The 12,916-nt window shown below is 42.7% G+C and overlaps 1 protein-coding gene across 9 annotated transcripts in view; it reads left to right on the top strand.

Moving 5' to 3' along the window:
* The window catches only part of apc (APC regulator of WNT signaling pathway), a 388,865-nt gene that overhangs the window by 81,357 nt on the left and 294,592 nt on the right, over nucleotides 1-12,916 (top strand). The gene's annotated exons all lie outside the window — the stretch shown is intronic.

Genomic DNA, 12,916 nt, shown 5'->3' with positions numbered 1-12,916 from the left:
ACATTTTCTTAAGGACTTGAAGGAAAAAATATGCAGTTGCTAAACTGCCAGCTGTTGTCAAATTACTGCAGTTTTGTTGAAGCAATTGTAATACTGCGGCAATTTACTTGCTCATTCATTAAGTCCTATACAACATACTTTGTGTTTCCCTTTTATAAAGGTTGTATTCTTAAGTGATAATTTAGAAATTACTTTACTGAATGAGACTGCTGGGAACTTAGTTATTGGAAGCATTCCACAAAGCATTTCCCACCATTTCTGTTAAATGAACTGCGAATCAGAAGTAGAGACAGAATAAGACCTACAGTAACTGGAAATGTTTCAATTGAAACTGTTTTAAAGAAATCCATTTTGTGAAAGCTGTCTTATTTGCATAAAAATGTATTTTTAATCAGATTGTTTTAGTGTCTTGAATCCATTAACTAAGAAAATGTCTTCTTTTGTTTTAACCTGTGACTTTCTGTCTGGTAAATTGAAAGTTTGAGGCTGAACTCCTTCTACCCCTGTTAAATGTTATAAGATAACAGGATTAGTTTTGAAACGCATTTAACGGACACTCAATTGTCGTTACAAAATCTGAGAACTCAGCTCTGCTATAACAGCCTGTAGTAATGTTTTGTGAATGTTTTCAAAGTTAAGATATTAAAATTGTAAGTAAACTAAAATTAAACTGCACTTGGCACCAATTTCTTCAGGTTATTATGTGTTGTATTGTAGATGTTTTTAAGCTGTGTCCAGTATCCCTGTTTCTGCTGGAGTAGGACCCAAGCCACACAATGTTCTGGTATTGGCAAAGCCTGCTTCTGTGCCCCATGAAAAGGCCATTGAGCCCTTCAAGTCTGAGCCAAAGATTTACTCTACAGAAGCCACCTAGTTTAATCGTTGTTCCTACTTGTTCCCCATATCCTTTTTAAAAAAAAAAAAAAAATGATTTTCAAGCAACAATCTAATTTCCTTTCAGAAGTGCTTAAGAACTCCGCTTTAACAAATGTTTATCGCTGCTGTGCCAGCCTGCAGCAGGACGCCTCTCTGTTTGGCATGTCGAGCACAATTCTACGTATTGCCTGGGAATTAGATTTGTGGCGAGTATAATTTGAAGGTGGGATGTTGAGTTGAACTGCACAATTGAGCTGGCGAAGGCTGGTAGATTAAATAAAAAAATATATATATCTGCACTTCTTCTCAATCTTTACTATAAATCCTTGGCGTGATGAAGTTGCTCCATATGGGTACAGGACAAGAAGCTAAGATAAATCTGATAAATAATCATGTTGCATTTCAATGAAAGGCAAAGCAGACACAAATCATGGCCAATAGGTGTTGTAATAGCTTTACTGAACTTCATGTAGTATTTACAATTTTTTTGAACTGGTTGGGCATGACAGACATGGCTGAATTGGAGTGGTACTGATCTGAGGATGTGTGTTCTTGCAACATGTGAGCACACGATTCAGCAGTAGTGACAATCAACACCACACAATACAATTTCTTGTGCACAGATTTGAACCACAGTTCATTTTTTGTCCTCCACCAAGGAACAGTGTTCCTGTGCTGTGTTTCATGAGTGCTATTTTTACCACTTTACATTGTTTATCTTTTCAGCTTGTTACTGTCGTGCATTTTTCCAGTTAAAAATTGTTCTTGTGTTTATATACATATACATATATATGTAAGGGAATGGTAGCACAGTGGTTAAATTACAGGACGAGTAATTCAGATTAATGATCCAAGGACATGAATTCACATCCCTCTACGGCAGCTAGGGAATTTAAATTCAGTTAATTAAATAAATCTGGAATAAAAAGCTAGTGTCCGTAATGGTGACTGTGAAACTACTGGATTGTCATTAAAAACCCATCCGGTTCATTAATGTTCTTTAGGGAAGGAAATCTGCCATCCTTACCTGGTCTGGCCTGTATGTGACATCAGGTCCACAGCGATGTGGTTGACTCTTAACTGCCCTCTGTTGTAACAAACTGCTACAAGAAACGATAAGAATAAAACTGGACGGCTACCCAGCATTGACCTCAGCGCCGCTTCGAACACGACAACGGCACACCCAGCCTAGTCAACTCTGTAATGTGCTCCTCACTAACATCTGGGGACTTGTGCCAAAATTGAGAGAGCTGTCCCATAGACTAGTCAAGCAACAGCCTAACATAGTCATATTCACAGAATCATACCTTTCCCAGACCCATCCAACAACATCCCTGGGTATGTCCTGTCCCATGGGGTGGCGGCACAGTGGTATACATTCGAGAGGGAGTGGCCCTCAACATTGACTCTGGACCCCATAAAGTCTCGAGACTTCAGGCCAAGCATAGGCAAAGAAACCTCCTGCTGATTACCACCTACTGCCTTTAGCTGATGAATCAGTACTCCTCCATGTTGAACACCACTTGGAAGAAGCACTGTGAGGGTTGGAAGAAGCACTGAGGGAAGCAAGAGCACAGAATGTATTCTGGGTGGGGGACTTAAATGACCTTCATCAAGAATGGCTCGGTAGCACCACTACTGACCGAGCTGGCTGAATCCTGAAGGACGAGGCTGGGCCTGCGGCAGGTGGTGAGAGAACCGACACGAAGGAAAAACCTACATGATCTCGTCTTCGTCAATCAGATGCATCTGTCCATGACAACATTGGTAGCAGACATCACTGCACTGTCCTTGTGCAGCTGAAGTTCCCTCTTCACACTGAGCTCACCTGACATCATGCTCTGTGGCACTACCACCATGCTAAATGCGATATATTCAGAACAGATCTAGCAGCTCAAAACTGGGCATTCATGCAGCGCTGTGGGTCATCAGCAACAGCAGAATTGTTTTCCACCATAATCTGCAACCTCATGGCCTAGCATATCCCTCACTCTACCATTACCATCAAGCCAGGACACCAATCCTGGTTCATAGAAACATAGAAAATAGGTGCAGGAGTGGGCCATTCGAGCCTGCACCACCATTCAATAAGATCATGGCTGATCATTCCCTCAGTACCCCTTTCCCGCTTTCTCTCTATACCTCTTGATCCCTTTAGCCGTAAGGGCCATATCTAACTCCTTCTTGAACATATCCAATGAACTGGCATCAACAACTGTCAGCGGTAGGGAATTCCACAGGTTAACAACTCTGAGTGAAGAAGTTTCTCCTCATCTCAGTCCCAAATGGCTTATCCCTTATCCTTAGATTATGTCCCCTGGTTCTGGACTTCCCCAACATTGGGAGCATTCTTCCTGCATCTAACCTGTCCAGTCCCATCAGAATTTTGTGTTTTTCTATGAGATCCCCTCTCATCCTTCTAAACTCCAGTGAATACAGGCCCAGTCGATCCAGTCTCTCCTCATATGCCATCCCGGGAATCAGTCAATGAGGAGTGCAGTAGAGCATGCCAGGAGCAGCACCAGGCATACCTAAAAATAAGGTACCAACCTGGGAAAGCCGCATGCCACAATCTCTCAATCAACAGATCCGATCAAAGCTCTGCAGTCCTGCCACATGCAGTCGTGCATGGTAGAGGACAATTAAACAACTAATGGGAGGAGGAGGCTCCATGAATATCCCCATCCTCCATGATGGCAGAGCCCAGCACACAAGTGCAAAAGACAAGGCTGAATCATTTGCAGCCATCTTCAGCCAGAGGTGCCGAGTGGATGATGCATATCGGCCTCCTTGTGATATCCCCATCATCACAGAGGCCAATCTTCAGCCATTTCGATTCACTCCAAGTGATATCAAGAAACGACTGAGTGCACTGGATACAGCAAAGGCAATGGGACCCGACAACATCCTGGCTGTCATGCTTGCATTGGAGGTTATACTTGCATTGGAGGCTGTTCAGAGAAGGTTAACTCGGTTGATTCTGGAGATGAGGGAGTTGAATTATGAGGATAGGTTGAGTAGGTTGTGCCTATACACATTGGAGTTCAGAAGAATGAGGGATGACCTTATTGAAACTTATAAGATAATGAGAGGATCGACAAGTGGATGCAGAGAGGATATTTCCAGTCATGGGGGAAACTAAAACTCGGGGACATAGTCTTAGAATAAGGGGACCGCCCATTTAAAACTGAGATGAGGAGAACTTTCTTCTCTCAGGGTTATAAATCTATGGAATTCTCTGGCCCAGAGAGTTGTGGAGGTTGTGGGTAATTGAATATATTTAAGGCAGAGATAGACAGATTTTTGAACGATAAGGGAATAAAGGGTTATGGGGAGCAGGCAGGGAAGTGGAGCTCAGTCCATGATCAGATCAGGCATAATCTTATTGAATGGCGGAGCAGGCTCGAGGGGCCAAATGGCCTACTCCTGCTCCTATTTCTTATGTTCTTAATTGAAATTACAGGTTGAGAGTCCGAAATCCGGAAACCTTAAGACTGAGGCTGTTCCGGATTTTGGAACGTCTTTGCCTGGGTCAAGGTAGGTGGGGTCTGGCAGCCAAGGTAAGGGGGAGAAGGGAGGGAGCCGGGGCGAAGTCGGGCCGCCGAGGTGGGGGGGCGGGGTGGGGGAGTCCGGATTTTGAAACATTTTCCAATTTCCAGACGACCCCCCCCCCCCCCCCCCCCCCCCCCCCACAGTGTCCAGAATCCGTAACATTCCGAATTTTGGAACTCCGGATTTCGGACGTTCAACCTGTACATGGAATTTACAGCACAGAAACAGGCCAGTCAACCCAAGTAGTCTATGCTAGCCTCCTCGCAGTCCTGTTCATCTAACCCTATCAGCATAACTTAATGCAAATTATTCGATTTTTCTCAACAAACATTGTGCTGATGTATACAAAGTTAGAATATCTTGGTTTGACACAATGAAGAGCCCTGAAGATGCAGCCGATTAACATGAATAACCCAATGATAACAGCTTCACAGTGAGTGGATATTGTTAGTGAATAATTAGTAATCACATCCATTTTCTCTTTTCTATCTTCAGTAATGACTACCCTTCACCATGAGTGCACAAGTTTCATCTCTGAAAGTGAAGATTTGCATTCAACTACTTTAAAATCCATTTACTATTCTTCAGCTCACCCACAAGGCTAATCATCTGTCTGGTTTTGAATTGGGCAGTCTGGTTGCAAACAGAACAACAAAAATCTCTTATTTAAGAAAAAGATGCACAAGCCTCTTCACATGTGCGCAGCCTTTTTAAAAAAAAACACATTACGTGACTGAATGAAAATTAGCATACCATCCACTAAATTAATCTTGGTTCCTTAGCTTGCTCTCAATCTCTTTCATATTCTGCTGACTGTACAGTTTGGTTTGCCAGCAAATTTCATAATAAGTAGAAAAAGTACCCTCTACCATACAGTCAATTGCAGTCAATGGAACTCTATCAGGCGCTGCATATAACAGGCAGCCAATCCTATACTGCCCTATTTTGTGCCACTGACCGAGATGAATTTCTAGGCCTCTCTGTTTTGAAGGTGAAAACAAGTTCAGAAAAAGAATTTTTCATTTGCTGAAAACTGGCTTTGGAGACTGATTTTCTCGCCATTATGAAAGCCTGGGACCCCAGCTCTTTATACATTAACGATTTGGGTGAAAGAATTGAGTGTAATATCTCCAAGTTTGCAGATGATACTAAACTGGGTGGCGGTGTGAGCTGTGAGGGGGACGCTAAGAGGCTGCAGGGTGACTTGGGCAGGTTAGGTGAGTAGGCAGATGCAGTATAATGTGGATAAATGTGAGGTTATCCATTTTGGGGGCAAAAACACGAAGGCAGAATATTATCTGAATGGCGGCAGATTAGGAAAAGGGGAGGTGCAACGAGACCTGGGTGTCATGGTTCATCAGTCACTGAAAATGGGTATGCAGGTACAGCAGGAGATGAAGAAGGCAAATGGTATGCTGCCTTCATAGCTAGGGGATTTTATAGGAGCAGGGAGGTCTTACTGCAGTTGTACAGGGCCTTAGTGAGGCCTCACCTGGAATATTGTGTTCAGTTTTGGTCTCCTAATCTGAGGAAGGACGTTCTTGCTATTGAGGGAGTGCAACGAAGATTCACCAGACTGATTCCAGGGATGGCTGGACTGTCATATGAGGAGAGACTGGATCAACTGGGCATTTATTCACTGGAGTTTAGAAGGATGAGAGGGGATCTCATCGAAATATATAAGATTCTGATGGGACTGGACAGGTTAGATGCGGGAAGCATGTTCACGATGTTGGGGGGGTCCAGAACCAGGGGACATAGTCTTAGGATAAAGGGTAGGCCATTTGAGATGAGGAGAAACGTCTTCACTCAGAGAGTTGTTAACCTGTGGAATTCCCTGCCGCAGAGAGTTGTTGATGCCAGTTCATTGGATATATTCAAGAGGGAGTTAGATATGGCCCTTATGGCTAAGGGGATCAAGGTGTATGGAGAGAAAGCAGGAAAGGGGTACTGAGGGAATGATCAGCCATGATCTTATTGAATGGTGGTGCAGGCTCGAAGGGCCTACTCCTGCACCTATTCTCTCTGTTTCTGACTTAAAAGATTGATTTGATACAACAGCTTGCATTTATATAGCACCTTTAAATTAATAAAACATACAAAGGTGCTTGACAGATGTGTGATCAGACAAAATTTGACACCAAGACATGAGATATCAGGACAGGTGACCAAAGGCTTGGTCAAAGAGATATGTTTTAAGGAGCATCTTAAAAGAGGAGAGAGTGCGCGAGGTTTATGGAGGGAATTCCTGTGATAATGTGGTAGATATGTACACCCTTAAATGGCTCAGACAAGTGTACGTTTGTGGCATTTGAAGGATTAAATTAACATTATGATATATTACATTACTTCGTATTCTCTGCGGAAATATTGTACAGTATAGAAACATAGAAAATAGGTGCAGGAGTAGGCCATTCAATAAGATCATGACTGATCATTCCTTCAGTACCTCTTTCCTGCTTTCACTCCATACCCCTTAATCCCTTTAGCCGTAAGGGCCATATCTAACTCCCTCTTGAATATATCCAATGAACTGGCATCAACAACTCTCTGCGGCAGGGAATTCCACAGGTTAACAACTCTCTGAGTGAAGCAGTTTCTCCTCATCTCAGTCCTAAATGGCCTACCCCTTATCCTAAAACTATGTCCCCTGGTTCTGGACTTCCCCAACATCGGGAATATTCTTCTTCCCGCATCTAACATGTCCAGTCCCGTCAGAATCTTAGATGTTTCTATGAGATCCCCTCTCATCCTTCATAGAGATGCATAGAAATTTAAAGTGGTGTATTTGTTCAATTTTCTTTCTTCCTTCAGAATGCAATTATTTTAAGAGATTGCAGGAGTCCAATGTTGCATTATCTTGTGCATTTTCTTTCACAATAGTTAGCTGTAGAATAGTTCAGTACAGTATCTCCTTACTGGTTTTCTCGTTCTGACCCAAGGCCTTTGCCTTTTGGAAGGTACTGAATAGCTAAAGGTTGATTTAGCAGTGTTGCTTAGATTGTTTTTAATCTGCCTCCTATTGTGAAGCTGTGGACATCCTGAGGCTGTCACTTTCTTTATTAGAGTTAATAAATTTTACGAGACCTCACTTTAAAGATGGGTTTTATTATGCTAAATTGGCCATTCTGAACCAATTAGAATACTAACTTGGTGGCTAGATTTTGGTGCTTTGTTAAAGCTGAGAGAAGGCTGACTTGAGCTAATGCACACTGATTTTGGTTTTGTAAATTGCTGGCACTTCCGAGCCATGGTGACAGCTGGTGTGACCTTCTGGCCGCCTGGATCTATTGGCCCTGTGCCAGTCATCTGCTGCAGCAAGCAGCCTCTACCACTCATACAGACAGAGATTTAATTGACTATGGGAAGCAGCTGTGTAATCTTCTGGATGAAGGCCAGCAAATATCCTCCAGAACTAAAGGAGATTGTCTGCAATATGATTGGATGATTAAGAGAACACGTGAGTGGAATGGCTGTATTCACTTGTGTTTTAACACAGGGAAGGGTGAAAAAATGGAGGTATGCACTGCTTCAGAAATGGGGTAGGTGAAAATCAATTTAAAAAAAATAGAATTATTGTGTTTTATTGCCAGTAGGTTATATATAATTGCAACACTCTGTTGGTATTTACTGTTGAATGGATTTGCCATTACAGTAGATCAGATAATGGCTTTATTTTGTGTGCATCAGCCTTTCCTGCTCTGAAAAGGAGGGTTGGGAAAGAAGGAGGCATTGTACTCTGTAAAAGGATTGATGTTGGTGCTTAAGCAGAAGACTGTTTCTCAGGGAACTAGAATGGAACCTAAAAAATTGTAGAGATAGATATTGAATTAAATCCTGGTTTATTTCTGTTATGAATAAAGAGACTAAAGCAGATTCCTTGATTCGAGAATAAGCTTTTGAGGTTATAATGCAGTTGTTCTTGCCGAATCTTGATGCAGAGGTTGGTAAAATTGCAATTTGCCCTTTTTCCTTTTTGCTAGATCTGGTGGTCTTCACAGTTTTCTCTCTTCTAGGTATATAATATTTGAGTTTTAATGATGCCATGCTGTGTCTTTATAGCTGCTGAGTGGTGCTTTTTGTGGTTGACTGCAACCTCAGCTCCAAAAACTGCGTAAGAGCTAACATTGCTGCATTGCTGATTTAAAAAAAAAACATATTTGGGAACTTGGGTTTGGTGTGTGATGGAAACCCTACTACAGGGAAAAATGCCCTTTGTGTGATATTTTAACTGAAATGAGGCTATGTTAGCCAGAGTAAATTGTTTCATGAAGTGGATTTTATGGATAGGAAAAACAGCTGTTGCAATTTCTTTTGTATGAAACAACACAATAGCTCAGCTGAGATCTGCGCTTTGAACTGAACGCTCAGAAATCTTGTTAAACTATTTATTCACTGTCATTTAAAACAAATAGGATTTTCCTCACTGCGTGTCAGTAACAGAACACATCGATTACTATAATCTGGCTGACATGTGCTCACATGTAAATGTATACTATAAACCTTTATTCACAGACATTTTAGGATTACAATTCTTTTTTAAAATGGAGAATTTTTATGAAGCCTTATGAAGGAATATAAAGATTTGTGTACAGCTGAACTGCAGTACATAATGTTAGAATTTTACTACAGTGATTTCTTTTTTGCTGCAGTCTATTTTAATCGTGAGGCTAAATTGTATGTATTTTGATATCTATCTGGAAAATCAGTTCATATAATTTCCCTCAAAATTCTGCTTGAACGATTAGCCAAAATTAATCTGTCGTGATTTGATATGGTTACTACGCACAGATTCTCAGTTTTCCTTGATAGACTTATGATATCTGGATGCAAACAGTGTACAGTACTTTTTACAAATATAAAGCCTGCTGCAGACGTTCAAGCAAATACACATCTTGTCTGAATGCATGAAGTGCAGGTATTGTGTTGGTATCTCTGTTGCGAATTTGGTAGGTCATCGAGAATGACGTCGACTTTGGCCTCTTAACTATTTGAGGATTTATCTCCTTCATACTCTTGCAGTAAGAGAAATATACACCTTTTTTCCTTTGGCATACTCGGATAATATAATTTTCACGAAATGAACACTCATAACTTTGAGGCTTAGGGTACAGCAGATAAATGTTTTCGTTTTTCTTCCTATACTGAAGGGTATGACTGTTGCTGGGGTATAGTTCTACAGGTGCTGGCAACCCTTGAGGTTGCATCAAAGTAGCTATTCTTTGTGTGATCTGAGTCCATGAATGGCAGCAGGTGATTCACCGGAAGAGGGCATAAAAACCAAAACTAATCCTGACCTTACCTGACATCTACACATCCGTATTTTCTAGCAGAGTGATTGGATAGCAGTTCGACGGGAACTGTAGCTCATTCCGGCCCCTCCCCAAGTAGAGGAACACTGAAATGTGCCAACTGTTTGCCTGGTTAATGTCTACTAACTCGGCATAGATTTGGGATTGAACCTGGGTTTCTATGGCTTAATGCCGCATGGCAAATCTTTTGATTTAAAAAAATGCAATAGTCAGTTTTGAATAAGTTGAGTGGCATTTATTCCAATATGTTATAAATTTCTGCAATATAGATTATGGGAAAGTGGCAATTAATATTGTGTGGCTTTGTGCGGGCTAGTTGCCTTTCTCGTAAAATATAATTGAACTATTTTAGCGATTGTGTTGACTTAAATTTTTGGAGGGAATTTTTTTATTCACAATATTTTACCCTCCATGAAGGGCCATTTGGGTCTTTTTTTACCCATCCTCATGCATTGTAGTTTCTCTCCCAGGCCATGAGAGTCTTAAAAGAGAGAGTGACCATGAAGCCTTTGACATTATTCATTCATCATCGTCATAGGCAGTCCCTCGAAATCGTGGAAGACTAGCTTCCACTCTAAAAATGAGTCTTAGGTGACTGAACAGTCCAAATGGGAATTACAGTCTCTGTCACAGGTGGGACAGACAGTGGTTGAAGGAAAGGTGGATGGGACTGGTTTGCCACATGCTCCTTCCGCTGCCTGCGCCTGGTTTCTGCATGCTCTTGGCGATGAGTCTCTAGGTGCTCAGTGCCCTTCCAGATGCACTTCCTCCACTTAAGGCAGTCTTTGGCCAGGGACTCCCAGATGTCAGTGGGGATGTTGCACTCTATCAAGGAGGCTTTGAGACTATCCTTGAAACATTTCCTCTGCCCACCTTGGGCTCGCCTGCTGTGTAGGAGTTCGGAGTAGAGCGCTTGCTTTGGGAGTCTTGTGTCAGGCATGTGAACACTGTGGCCCACCCAGCGGAGCTGGTCGAATGTGGTCAATGCTTCGATGCTGGGGATGTTGTCCTGGTTGAGGACGCAAACGTTGGTGCATCTGTCCTCCCAGGGGATTTGCAGGATCTTGCGGAGACATTGTTAATGGTATTTCTCCAATAATTTGAGGTGTTTACTGTACATGGTCCATGTCTCTGAGCCATACAAGAGGGCGGGTATCACAACAGCCCTGTAGACTATGAGCTTGGTGGCAGATTTGAGGGCCTGATCTTTGAACACTTTTCCTCAGGTGGCCGAAAACTGCGCTGGAGGACTTTGTCATTATTGGCTAGCCACCAGCTGCTGCAAAACAGTAGCCCAGTAGAGACCTTGCAAATTTTGCCTTACTATGTACAGTGGCTGAGATTGAAGGAAAGAAAGAAGTTGCATTTATGTAGCACATTCCATGATCTCGGAACGTCCCAATGTGCTTTACAGCCAGTTAAGTACTTTTGAAGTGTAGTCACTGTTGTAATGTGGGAAACACTGCAACCAATTTCTACACATGGTCCCACAAACAGCAGTGTGATAATGACCAGATATTTGGCTAAAAATTCAATTAGGTTCGAAAACAGGAGCCGGGTATCTTGATGCGTGATTGGCCCATGCCCGTTGAAAGTAATGCAGGCAGCACGTGACATTTGTGGTGCCTGCTAATTATCATTATTGATGCGTACAGCCCAGCAGCGCTGAGTGCTCAGCAGGGGGCTGAAGTTCATGCAAGGCTAGCTCTTTTTAAAACTAGCCTCTACTTTTAAAGGCAGTCTGCACCACTAAAAAGTGAGGTGCATTCTGCATTCAGCAGCTGCTGGAAGTGCTCGTCAGTGCAATGATGGCAAATCTTTTGATTTTAAAAAAAGCAATTAGTCAGTTTTGAATAAGTTGAGTGGCATTTATTCCAATATATTATAAATTTCTGCAATATAGATTATGGGAAAGTGATAATTAATATGGTGTGGCTTTGTGTGGGCTAGTTGCCTATCTCGTAAAATATTAATTGAACTATTTTAGCGATTGTGTTGACTTAAATTCTTGGAGAAAATTTTTTATTCACAATATTTTACCCTCCATGAAGGGCCATTTGGGTCTTTTTTTTTTTACCCATCCTCTTGCATTGTAGTTTCTCTCCCAGGCCATGAGAGTCTTCAAAGAGAGAGTGACCACGAAGCCTTTGTCATTAATGGCTTAACAGGGCAGAGAAAAGGCACCAAGCTTCTCCAACGCAACACTAGAGGTCTTTCATGTAGGGGTAGAACAGAGGAGACAGGTCTTCTATCCGCAGTGGGTCAGGAGGCCCTCCTGACTCTCAGTTAGGAGGCAGTGAGAGCAGATAGCTGAAGCAATCACTGCCAGCAGTCTTGCTCGAGGACCTGGATTCAGTGCTGAAAGAAGTTCAATAACCTCTCACGAGTGGTCAAGGTTAGTGAATGCATCTTCAAACGCTGTCTCCCACCAACTGCACCATAGTTTCACACTCTGCTTAATGCACCTCACTCCCATCACTCACGTACCAACAATCTCAATCAATCATGACACATAACTCACATTCAGAGCTTCACACACTTACCATTGCTGCAAGCCTCACATCCACATCTCACACCTTGCACACACTGCCAGCTATTCAACCATGACAAGCACATCGCCCAAACACACTGCACCACACCCACTGACATACTTCCCTTTATCTTGCAGGGAAAGGTGGCTCACAACTGCAGCTAGCTGGCAGGGGATGGGCAAGTCTGCATATCCTGACCCAGCTCGAAGAGACCGTGCTTGACATTATTGGAGGGGGGAATGTCACTGAGGCCGTGGTGATCGGCGAGGTCGTAAGTATTGAAGATGAGGGTATGCTCATACCTAATTCTTCTCCTCATATTCTACTTTCCCTTCATCCCACAATCTCTTCTCACTTAAAAGCAGGCGCATCTTGCTCTCCGCCCCTCCCCTCGTCACAACCCTACCCTTGTGCCTTTTTCCTTTCAGATTCGCAAGAACTTCAACCTAGCTAGCCAGTGCAGCAAGAGCAAGAGGTGAGTGATGGAGAAAAAGGAGACACAGTTACTTGATCTCACACTCGCAACCACCAGCCTGACGTACTTTAAAGGGGAGTATAGAGGCTGGATCTGCACATGGTAAGTCATCAGGCACGAGTGGCCTGCAGCCAGTTCAGAGGGAAAGGGTAGCACAGGTGCCAGCTCCC

Source organism: Pristiophorus japonicus, chromosome 1 (genome assembly GCF_044704955.1).
Source record: "Pristiophorus japonicus isolate sPriJap1 chromosome 1, sPriJap1.hap1, whole genome shotgun sequence".
NCBI classification, from domain to species: Eukaryota; Metazoa; Chordata; class Chondrichthyes; family Pristiophoridae; genus Pristiophorus; species Pristiophorus japonicus.
Note: the sequence above shows the minus strand (reverse complement) of the source record. Positions and strands in the feature narration are given on the sequence as shown.